Here is a 12198-nt window from a genome sequence, read left to right as displayed (position 1 = left end):
AGAGATTCCTATTAGGAGTTTGCAAAAAAATACAAGTCGTTAGGTTTTTTTTTCTTCTTCCTTTTGTTTGACAAATATAGTGCTAATATGTCATCTACAAAGTGAATTATTACTTTAAGAATTTAATATTGAAAATGTTTTGGTGGCGATACTGAAGCACTATTTAAAATTTGTTACATAAAAACCTCTGTAATTACGTGAGGTTATATACCATCATGTTGGAGAAGTTGATGTTCGAGTAGGGGAGACCGGGGCAAGATGACTATGCTAACAAGTTTTGTTGTTTATTAATTTATTTTTAAGGATCGCAAAATTTCCTTTATATAAGCTGTTAGAGTGGTCCTTTGCAGTATTAAATATAGTACCAATTAATTTTTTAAATGAAATAAATGAAGGATATTTTTATTTTTTCATAACCTTAACAAATCGTCATCTTACCCCAGTACTGGGGCAAGATGACTTTGACCTCGGGGCAAGATGACAACACTGAAAAAAGTTGAACACAATTTATTTTTTGAATATATTACATATTTTAACACATTTTTACTGTGTTTTTACATCTCACAAAGCATTAAATTAATCGCAATGAATTGCAAAGTTGCGTTGAAGTGCTTAATTGTGCAGCTAATAATAGTCACAAATAAAATGGCCATTTTCATAATTGGAACATTACTCACTCCACGACTTCTGGCATTGCAGCACTAGAACCATTTTTCCGTTGGAGGGTCAAAATATTCCTCTTTAAAAGCAGGATTTGTAACGAAGAAGTATTGTCATCTTGCCCCGTATTTCGGCCCGTCATCGTGCCCCGGACTGCCTGTTTGAAAGGATTCGTCTTCATTGCCATAAAGGAAGACGATTAATTGACGTTTATTCATGGTAATAAGCAGTATATAACTTAAGTTACTTATAAATACTAAAGAGAAACAATCTATCATTCCTGTATCTTTAGCAGAGCTTGTTTACACATGCATGAAAGTTATAACGTAGCCGCGGTAAACAATCAGAGCTTCAGAACTAACACATATATAATAATTTCAGCGTCTTTATACTATTGCTGAACGAGCAGCCGATAGAAGAGCCAGTAGTATCCAGTTGACGCTGTTTCCTAGAGGAAAACGCAAAAATTAAGACATTCGTCATCTTGCCCGGCTAGTCATCTTGCCCCGATCTCCCCTACATAAAATTCCTGAATCTGCACGAAAGTTTTCCTTTCATAAAAATTGTAGTGCTAACAGGGAGTGCCTGACCTAACCTGAGTGCTAAAAAGCTGCGTTGAGGAAATCGAGCCAAAAGTATAGCCAATTACTAATTGTTCAACAGTGCAATATTTCAGCTCGCATCTCGTTCCTCTCTCGGATTAATTTGTCTTTATGTCGTGGTCACAAAGTCATTCAAGTGAGTCAATACTGCTGGGGGTGAGGACCAGGGATTTCTTGGCTTTTGATCTCTAATAAAAAACAGATCTTTTATTCGGGGCTCCATGCAACCTGTTGAACCACTAATAGTCTGGAGTGTGTTATTATAAGTGCTTATTCCGTTTGCAATAATGAGAGATCTATTTTTAGCTTCTACATAGTTTTACATACACTGCTATCGTTTTAGCTGTAGTTTAAATAAAAGCAAGTGTTATTGATTTTTTCAAGCTATTGCACTATCGAGTTTCCCCTATTTTGCGGATTATTCGTGGATTCGCTTATCTGCGATTACCCTTTACCTCACTCTGTTACGTGGATAATCTGGAGTTTGCTACGCAAAAATGCTACACCTTTGCAAATGAATTGAGCAAAGTGTTTCTTGCTCGTACGACATTTCGTTATCAAAGACGGCAAAGCACTTCTATTTCACTACCTTCTGATATTATAGATGCTTCCAAACATTCCCTTTTCAACTTAAACTCCTTTTACCGTAGTAAATATTATATGACAAACACTTAGTACAATTTCTTTTTTGTAACAACAGCACCATATTTGCGAAGTATTATATCACGTCAAAATGTACATCCAGGTACATTTTAAGTTTGTTACTGCTCAAAAGTACATCATTGAAATTCTCTTCTACAATGTTGCTGAATTAAAGAGGTAAAAGTCAGTAAACTGCAATGAAGACATTAAATGCGGTTTCTCCTGGATTCGATCCAAGATTAAATTCACCTGTTTAAAAGAACGACGGTAACTTCATTTGAAGATTATGTGCAGATGACTTCATACAAGAAGCTTTCGGTTTTAATTGAAATAAAAGATAAGCTAATAGAAATGATTAACATATAGGCTTCTTTTTTAATTTCAAATTTATGTTGGTTGACGATACCTTTTTTAGACTGGAATATCTATACACATTGGATGTCTCTGCTACTGGGCATTTGATATGAATTGATATAACTTTTAAACAATAAGTTTTTTTTTCTATTTGCAAAACGGTTACCAGAATAACAACAATTAAGTCTAAGAAGGTTCTGCGCAATTAAACTATTGACCGATGAGGAATTTTGACAGTCCAGACAAGGAGTAGAGAAGTTGATTAACATAGATAAGATCACAATCAGAACGAAAACCATTACGCATTGAACTGTATCACATTATCTAACCTCAAGATACAACCAAATTATTTTGTCTTCAGTTTGAAACTGAACACAGCGACGAATTTGAAATAAAAATTCAAACTGCTTCTTTATATTTTGGAACATAGGATGAGATGCTTCGGCAATTAAAATTAAATTAAAATAACTATGAAATAACCCCAAAATGACATAATTTTATTTCTTTAAAAATTAAAACCTCTCGTAGTGGACACCCATCTGGAAAGAAATGTCTTATTTAGAACTTCACAGGCCCATAAGGAGTATTTAAGTCTTTGGATTATCAACCAGAATCCAGAGCTATTCAGCAACAAGCTACCATCAGATCTCCGGCATATTAAAGTGTATAAATAGGTGTCAGACATTTCTTTTGCTGTTATGATGGGAAAAAAAGAGATCAAATGAAAATGCAATGAACAGCAGACTGAAGACAAAATCAGAAAAATGTATCATATTGAAGAGAAGGAATGAAATATAGTTTTAACTACGCACAAGTTTCGAAATAATTCGTTTTCTACTATACATTTATATTAATGGAGCGTGATCCAAAAATGTTGATTAAAGCGCATCATTTTTGCTGTAATTCGAAATTTTGGTTCCTTCTGCATTCATATTGATTCAATATGTTGAAATATTTTAAATATCAAAAAATCTTTTTTATATTCAAACCAGGTACTACGAGTACTACTCGTATATATTACGTACGGAAAATATTGTACAGGTTTCTCTCGCAGTGGCGTCACTACAGGGGAGCGGGGGGGGGGGGGCGGAGGACTGCCTCGGGTGTCACCCTTCTGGGGGGGGGATACCCAAAGTGGAATTAAGTCTTTTAAAAATATAAAGCTAAAATACATTTTTAAAACTACAATATCGGAAAATTTTCGAAATTGTAGTTTTAAACTTGTTTTTTTGCGTGTGTTTGTAAGAAGGGGGGGGGGGATGACACCAAAAATTACCGTGTCTGGTAACACCCATGCTAGGTACGCCAATGGTCCCTCGTATAACAAGGTTAATTCGTACCGAGTGCTATGTTACACGAAACTTTCAATTTTTACTAATTTTTGAAACTAATAAACCATGTACATAACATAAATCAGGTCAACATGTATTGTGTTGTATCGAAGCTTGCTTCGTGTTATATCGAAACCGTGCTATGCGAGACTTTAAAATAATGCAAAAGAAGCAATAAACCATGTTACATCGAAACCAAATCTTAAGGTACAAATTTTAAAATCGCTGAAATTCGATTCATTAAAACAAACAAATGAAAATTGGGAACCCAAACGTACAACGGCTCCACTGATCCAAAATTTGATTTGCTAAAAATGATACAACTTAATTCTTTTACATACCTCAAATTAAAATTATTATACACAACAAGAAAATTTTCCTTACTAAGAACGAGACGCATATTATCAGAAAGAAAATCAGAGCTTTTCTGTAGCAATCAAGTTCGTCTGAGCAACAACAGTGAAACAAAATATAAAATGAAATAAATAGAACTATTCTACTCATTTTATTTCATATTTTGTTTCGACTACATTTTTTAAATTTATCGTTTGTCAAATTTAGCTTATGTTTAATCCTAATGTTATTTTCTTGCACTGTATTGGAAACAAAATAATTTTCATTTTTTTGCCTTTTAGAACACTCACGAGAAAAATAAAAAATTTAAAACATAAAAGTTCGTGTTATACGGACAAACCAAACTTTCGGCCTGAGACAGACTTAATTTTTCGTTTCCGTTTCTTTAAAACAAAGAAAAAGATCTTTTTAGAGCTAATATCACCCAAAATAGAATAAGTGACAAAAATGAAAAAACCAAAAAAAAAAAAAAAACGTGTGCTTTACCTTCCTACGGCAGCATATAAAACGATTTAAAAAAAATACTATAAAATAACCCTAAAAATAAAATTGAACTTGTGATCAAACTGCACCAACTTCATGTCTCAGAAAACTATAGTTTGAAAGTCGAAGTCATTTTCAATTACCGCCAAAATGAAACTTACTCGCCACATGCCAAGCACATCTCTTTTCATAAAAAGTATCTATAGCAGAGTAAAGCTCAATTGAAAATGGCACATCTCATGGCATTTTAAAATACTTGATATTATTCCTGGCACGCCATTTTTCAATCCTGCGCATCAATATTCCTCAGTGATATTTCTTCTATTTCTGCAGCAGCTTCACAAATCGGGCATTTACGCTAAAGACTTTTTCAAAGTATGACTGAATTCAAAGCCATTTCTGTTCTATTTTTCTTCTCTTGCAAAAGAAAAATTTAAGTGTAGCCTTTTAAATTAAGCTCTCTGAAAACAATTTGAATCAACGGCATTTTAAAAAAGACCTTGCGCATGCTATTACATTCACATTCGGAATAAAAACTTAATTACTTTCGTAATACAGTGGCCACCGCTTATAATACAGTGACCGCCGCTTATAAGAATCACGTTTGATATAAATAGTTTTGATTCCATAAAGCGACTGATTCAATGAAGTGGCTAATTTAATAAAGCTGGATTTTGTTCTGTGTTTGAAGATTTGATTCATCAAAGCGATTGATTCAATTAACCACAGATTCATTTAACCTGCGTTTACTTTATTGTTAAGAGATAAAATCATTTCGAAGTGCTGTTGAAGTTCTTCAACAAGTTTGCACATGCTTTTCTAGGAATTTATCTCATTTATTTGTTGTGATTAAATTTCATTTTTTCTTTTTTTTTTTTTTAATTTCGATGTTGGATCTTTCATTTTGTGTTTCTCTCATCGATGCACATTAAAGCGGTGTTTTCTATCTTGCTATCAAGTAGAAATTGAAGTATTAGACTTTTTTTTTAAATATACAAATGGCAGCCAGAATGATGGATGAGTTCTCAAAAATATCATTCCGTACGTAATAAACTTCTTTAGTTGAAATTTAAAAAAATAGTAGTAAATTTGAAGATAGACCGTTTTGAGAGGGGTGGAAATGTGTGTCAGTTTGGGTACGCATAGTTTTTCACGCTAGAAATTATTTTATGGAGGCACTCAAGTTTTGTTTTATGATTTGAGCTCATTTTTGTTCAGTTTTCAACAATTCAAAATTTAACTTCATTCTCTGTGAAGAAACTTTCATCTTTGATAACGGAGCTCCAAATAAAACGGTTTTGCATTTGGGTCAGGTACATCAGAAAACCTTTTGACATTAAATCTATGGATAACATATGTTTTTGATTGGATCATCCTACGACTATTTTTAAAAATATTTAGCTTATAAGGGTGAAACTTAAAGCATTTTTCTAACTAAAATCAGTAACTTTTGAAACAAAAATTTCCTTCGCGAAATACAACAAGATTAATAAAATTCTGAATACAGTCAACTCTCAATAACTCGAAGTCCCAAGGGACCGACGAAACCGTTCGAGTTTTAGGAAGTTTCCACAACAGTCTCAATAGCTTGGGACCCAATAAAAACTTCGAGATAAAGGAATATTTGAGTTATAAGCTTCGAGTTATCGAGATCCGACTACACTCTGAAACTCTTGAATGAAGTGAAAGAAAAGTTAAAGTTGTATGCTTTTCTGTGTCAACGTTTAGGACGAAACAAATTGTCATTGAAATTTCAATGTATTTACTTGCAAACTACTGTGGAACCAGGTTCTTTTTTGAATGGTTGCTTTTAATCGTAAAACAGATATATATGTTTAATAAAATAATACACCGCCAGCTCAGTAATTCCATCCGAGGACTGGAGGTTCGTTTTTTTAGCACTCATCAGCCCGGAATAGGAAGAAACTGAGCTGGAGGCGGAAAACCTCTTAAAGGAGCCAAGAGAGCCAAACAAACTGGTATCTAATGTAGAATTGGACACCAGACGCGTGACCGCAGCAATGGTGCGGTTCAACTCAAAGATTGAAGGCAAAGCTACGTATTTTGCAGTAAGATACCGCCTTAAGCCAGGGCTAAGGCAGAAAAACACTTACTGCAAAAAGTTATGTATGTTTTCTTATGTTAGCTTAGCTTAAAATTACGTAGTTTTAGTTTATTCGCCACAGTACTTTCCCTTTCTTTTTCCTACCAAAAACAAAATACAATACGTTCTCTTTCTGGAGAATCAAAACATCAGACTACATGCATAAGACGTGTATAAAATTTACCATTTTTTCTCAAAGGAACTATGAAAATAGCTTGTTAAATCGAGTTTTCAATATTGAAAATCAGACGTTACGCTCTGAAAGTAGTCGGAAATAGAACACAAAATATTATATGTTAGAGATAAAAAAAAAAAAGCATCTATTACTCTTTCGCAGTTCTCATATCAGACCAATGTTTTTACTTCCTTTTACAAACGAGCTGATGTGTGCCTCACATGATTTCCTTTTACTCCAATTTAATGTCTTTTCCCCATTATTGGTAATTTTAATGTGATTCAGTAGTTTACTCTCTAAATGTCACCAACAGTGGCCAAATTGAAACCAGATTTTAAAAAAAAAATCGCCACGTTTGTCGCAAAGTTGGCGACAAAACTTGGCGATCAAAAGACTGGCGATATATTGCCAAATGTCCTCCAAATTGAAACACCACTTGAGTTTACATCGAAATTAACAATGAATTCACCCCAAAAAGGGACAAAAGACCCCCTTAGAAACACCCGAATGCAACCAAAAGGTGAGGTGCACAACTAGACCCCACTAGGAGTCTACGTACCAAATTTCAACTTTCTAGGACATACCGTTCTTGAGTTATGTGACATACATACGCACATACGCACATACATACGTGCATACAGACGTCACGAGAAAACTCGTTGTAACTAACTCGGAAATCGTCAAAATGGATATTTCGCGTGTTTATACGCACTTATCTACGAGTGGTCGAGTCGAAAAAAAAACTCAACATTCATTCGGAGGTCAGCAAAATGGAAATTAAGGTCGATTTTTGAGTGAAAATGTTTTTGCGAATACAATGCTTCCTTTTTTGTAAAAGTAAGTAAAAAGAAGTATTGTATTCGCGAAAAAATTTTCACTTAAAAATCGACCTTAATTTCCATTTAGCTCACCTCTAAATGAATGTTGAGTTTTTTTTTCGATTTGAACACAAGTGTAAAAGTGCTTAAGAACGTATAGACACGCGAAATATTCATTTTGACGATTTCCGAGTTAATTACAACGAGTTTTCTCGTGACGTCTGTATGTACGTATGTGTGTATGATGTCGCATAACTCAAGAATGGTATTTCCTAAAAAGTTGAAATTTGGTACGTACACTCCTAGTGGGGTCTAGTTAAGCAGTTCTCTTTTTGGTTGCATTCGGGTGTTTCTAAAGGGGGCTTTTGCCCTTTTTGATGTGAAATCATTGTTAATTTCGATGTAAACTCAAGTGGTTTATAATTTGGCGGACACTTGGCAATATATCGCCAGTCTTTTTGTCGCCAAGTTGGCAACAAAACTTGGCGACAAATTTGGCGTTTTTTTTAAAATCTGGTTTCAATTTGGCCACGGTTGGTGACATTTAGACAGTAAACTATTGAATTAGATTAAAATTTCCAATAATGGGAAAATGACATTAAATTGGAGTAAAAGAAAGTCATTTGATGTACACATCAGCTCGTTTTCTTTAATTATCAAGCGCTATCTTAAAAGATAATGTCTGAGAAAATTTTCAGTCCTTAGCTAACATCTCAATAGAAAGCAGATAAAAAACCCATTCCTCCAAACAGCCGAGTCACAGCTGACGCAAAGAAAAAAAAAATGTCGTTGCACTCGCAGAAGACCTGTAAGTCCGAATTTAGTTTGGCACCAGACCATGAGAGAGAGAGAGAGATTCACTGCTTCTAATTTAAAAGAAGTTAAAAATGAAGCTCTGTTCTTGTTTTTGAAAATTCATTCCTAGACAGCTAAATTAGTGATGACTAATTAGCGGTTTTGCGAGGTATGGGTATTGGAATGACTCCTAATTATAAAACTCACTTAAAATATATTAACGCCTAATTTACTGAATTAGTGTGATTAGTGTAATCTTTTTGCAGTTTTTAAACAATTAGATACGTAAAATATTTTACAATGTTAAATTTCACAAATTTTCAGAGAATCGCAAACAATTTACTGAATTTCTGTGATTAGTGAAATCTTTTTGCAGTTCTTAAACAATTAGAAAAGTAAAAAAAATTACGATGTCAAATCTCACAAATTTTCAGAGAACTGCAGGCACGTGTTTCAGAGCTACAATGAACCCCTATTTCAATGCAAAGCATGTGAGCTTATGACTGAAAAGACATCCATGTGCTCACCTACTTTCATTGAATAGAGAGTTTTTTCCGGAACAGTTGTCTGCAATTCTCTACAAATTTTTGCAATTTAACGTTGCACACCCAAACCTGTTTTTATGCGGTAGATAGGGACCGCAGGAAAAAAATGCTTGAAAAAAAATTGTTCGAAACTTCACCCGTAGCTTTAAAAAAATGTTTTCACAACACAGTTAAAAAATATTTTTTTATGCGGTGGATAGTGACCGCAAAAAAAAAAAAGTCTCGCATAGAAAATAACCCAGAAACTTACAAAATTGTAGTATTTATACGAAAATAAAATAAACCAAGTATATAATTTTTGCCGAGCACTGATACAAAATTTCCCGACTTCCCGAAGGTGTGCCTAAGTCAATTTCGTCAATTAAATCCCAATCTAAATGAAGTTTTAATGTACCGCACAAAAAAAAATTCGCACCAAAAAAAAAAAAAAAATCACATTTAAAAACAAAAAACAAAAAAAAGAAAAAAAAAAGATTTGGGTGGAATATTTTCTTTTACTTTTCTACAGAAAATTATTTCTTTATTTCTAATTTTGCAGTTACTTTTGCTGCCGTGGGAAGAAAACGGGCAGTATTTGCAAATCTTTCATTTTTCTGCATTTTGACATCCATTGCATTTTTGCTATAGCGTACAAGCTTGCTTATTTGGTTCCCGTTGAAAATAAATCACGAATTAACCGTCTAATTCCAGCATTTCCCTATTGTTAGTATGCAATCCAAAACGTGTTTCTTCAAATATCTCAAAAACTCATTTCCGAAGATACTGCCTTTTACTTTCCCAAAACAATACAATTGTTCAGTTGAAAAAACATCCCTTAAATCTTAAAAAGGAACTACAGTTGTTTATGAGTATAGTGGGTTGAAAAAAAAAAAAAAAAACATCCCATAAATCTTCAAAATGGAATAACAGTTCTCTATGAGTAGTTTTGGTGTCAAACTTTTGATAGCGCCGTCAATTTATCGTCCTTTATATGTACTACCGATAGACTCAAAATTGAAATTAGGATTCGTTGGACTTAAAATTTGAAGTTTCCCACTTTGAAATTATTTTTTATAGTCTCTATATTTAAGGTTCGGTATATTTCCTTTCTACTTTTAGTTGCCAAGTATTTTCTAATATGACAAAAGTAAGGTGTGTATCAGACATGTTAAGAAAACTAAATTCTCGTTAAATGATTCTGGTCAACACTAACTTGCCCCTTTATCTATCTTATTACAGATGTAAAATGACTGGACAGCTAAATGAAGTAGCACATTTTGTATGAAGAAGACTTTAATTAAAATAGTAGGGAAATTTTGAACATTAGCTTTTCCCATCCAATATTTTTGTCAGTCATACCAATGCACTTGTATGCAATAGTAACTGAAGTAATGACTACATTATAATTGTGAACGTTTCGATTGAACGTTTTGTAACTGGAACTGAACGTATGAAATAAAATTTATTTCCTTAAAAAATATATTATTTCAAAATGCAAAGCTGGAAACTGGATTCAAATTAAATGAATCGCAAAAAAATTATTATTGGGGTAAATCCGGGAGAGTTGCCGCACTCGGAATAGATGCTGCACCACTTGTACTTCTCGCGACTATTGATAGAAAGCAGTCAGACGTGCAGTATAAGTGCAGAATGAAAGTATATAAAGGATGCCCAATTCCATGATTTTTTTTTTTTTTTTTAGCTGTACTATCGTTATTTTGAGTTAAGTGAATAAGCCCTCTGCTGAAAGTTTCAAATATAATTATCTTGTACTAAAATTGTTTTTACACTCTAAATATTGTAGTCTTGTTTGATTTGCATAGAGTAGGGGAATGTGGGGCAAAGTGGTGGACTTTTGGTCATATAGTGTATGTCAGTCAATTGCCATGCTTCTAACAATATATATATATATATATATATATATATATATATATATATATATATATATATATATATATATATATATATATATATATATATATTTAATCGTCCAAAATATATTTTGAGAGCTTAATCATACTATTGAGTTCAGCCTAAAAAATACAATATTTCACTGGGAAAGATTGTTTTTAGAATGCATTTTGCATTGAATATTACAAAATACGTATTGTTTCGCTTCAAAAATGTCAGTTACCCGTGAAATCGCCCATTTTTAAAAACTGAAAAAATATGTTTAAAAAGGTTTTAGGGTACTAACTACCCATAAAATATCATTCTGAGAGAAATGTATGTCAAATGATCTAAATGTTTGTAAAGGATGATATTTTAACATTTTCTTGACAGAAATCCTTATATATATAATAGCGAATGATCAAGTAACGCTCCTGACGTCATCAACAATGAAACTCGCTCCACGGCATGATAATTTGATAATATTTTTTGGTAATGTTTGACATGCAGGGAAATGCTTTAGTTTGACGAGGCTGAACTGGATCCGGTATCTTAACTGCTTTACTGGTTTGACTATCATTTTAGAAGAATGAAGAAACGAAAAAGTGGTCAACAATGAAGGCCATCTACTGGAGTGCTGGGTTAATCCACTGGAGTTAGGGTAAAATTTCAACTATCAAAATATGTCTAAACAGGAAATTGCTTCGTTCAAATGTAGAAACTATTTTCACCCATCATACCTTGACGGACCTTTTTTTAGTCGTTAAATAAAGACGAATGCGTCTAAGTTGGAAAACATTCAATAACATTTTCAGCTTCTTTAAAGTTGTCTATTTTTATAAATTTGCAGTAAATTTTTCCACCACCCATGCACTAAAATTGTTTCAGTAGCTCCCTCTTCAAAAAGTACAACATTTCTAAAAGCACTGTATGTGAAATTGCTTGGAGCATTCCAGTTTATCTACTCACTTCCTTTTCAAAAGTTCTCAACTTTTAGAAGCAATAATTTTCTTTGATTTCCCATCACGTAAATGTCGCTGCTTTGCAGCTCTTGTGTGGAGAAAATAGCATTTTACCTCTTCGTCATCTTTTATTGTGGCTATTGATCCAAAAGAGCTCCGCTAGGGGCAAAGGAACTAAAACGCCCTCTAGTATTTGCCAATTACGTTGCGCTATACATGTGCCAAGCTATCACTTCGAAGTATTACGTTCTGAAGAAATTTAGTTTATTGATTTTCGTTGCGTGAGCTGTATTTTACCTTTCAACCAACTTTCAGATTTTTTAGAATATATGACTCTAAATGAAAAGATATTTTCGTGGTTTTGTGTAGTTTGTTCTTGTTTTGAAATTTATTTACTTTTTAGTAAGAGGGAATAATTTTGATTATTTCATCATATGAGGCATTTGGTAGCAAGGGGATGTAAGTGGACCTTTTAAAGCTTCGAAAAAAAACGCATTTAAAGTT

Source organism: Uloborus diversus, chromosome 10, assembly GCF_026930045.1.
Source record: "Uloborus diversus isolate 005 chromosome 10, Udiv.v.3.1, whole genome shotgun sequence".
Classification (NCBI taxonomy): domain Eukaryota; kingdom Metazoa; phylum Arthropoda; class Arachnida; order Araneae; family Uloboridae; genus Uloborus; species Uloborus diversus.
This window is presented reverse-complemented; position numbering follows the sequence as displayed.